Below are 514 nucleotides of genomic sequence, written 5' to 3' on the forward strand. Positions count from 1 at the left end.
GGCCACGAGGGCACACTGCTCACGGATCAAATGCTTGCCCAGAGCATTACTGAACATTCGAACACAACCCAGAACAGATGTAGGAGTATCTCCTTTTGAAATGCTATATGGGATGCCTTATGACATAGAAATTCCTAGTGACCATCCTCATATARAGGATGATCAAATAAAAAAGCTACCTTGCACAACTGATAAAACGAAGGAATGAGTTACATAGAAAGGGGTTAATTGTACAAAGGCCTCCCCTAGATATAATGATGCATAAATTAAAGCCTGGTGACYGGATAATGATAAAATCATGGAAGGAGTCTACACTAACCCCTCGATGGGAGGGACCTTATGTTGTTTTACTTACTACAGAGACGGCAATATGAACAGCAGAGAAGGGGTGGACACACGTGTCTCGAGTCAAAGGACCAGTGAACCCCTCCCTGACGACCAGCCGGATCCTGCCCACCATCGACCAGATCGGTAGAAGATCATAAATAATCCTGGAGACCTGAAGATCAAACTC

The sequence above is a fragment of the Nothoprocta perdicaria genome, unplaced genomic scaffold (assembly GCF_003342845.1).
Source record: "Nothoprocta perdicaria isolate Ctin4 unplaced genomic scaffold, notPer1 scaffold_384, whole genome shotgun sequence".
Lineage (NCBI taxonomy): Eukaryota > Metazoa > Chordata > Aves > Tinamiformes > Tinamidae > Nothoprocta > Nothoprocta perdicaria.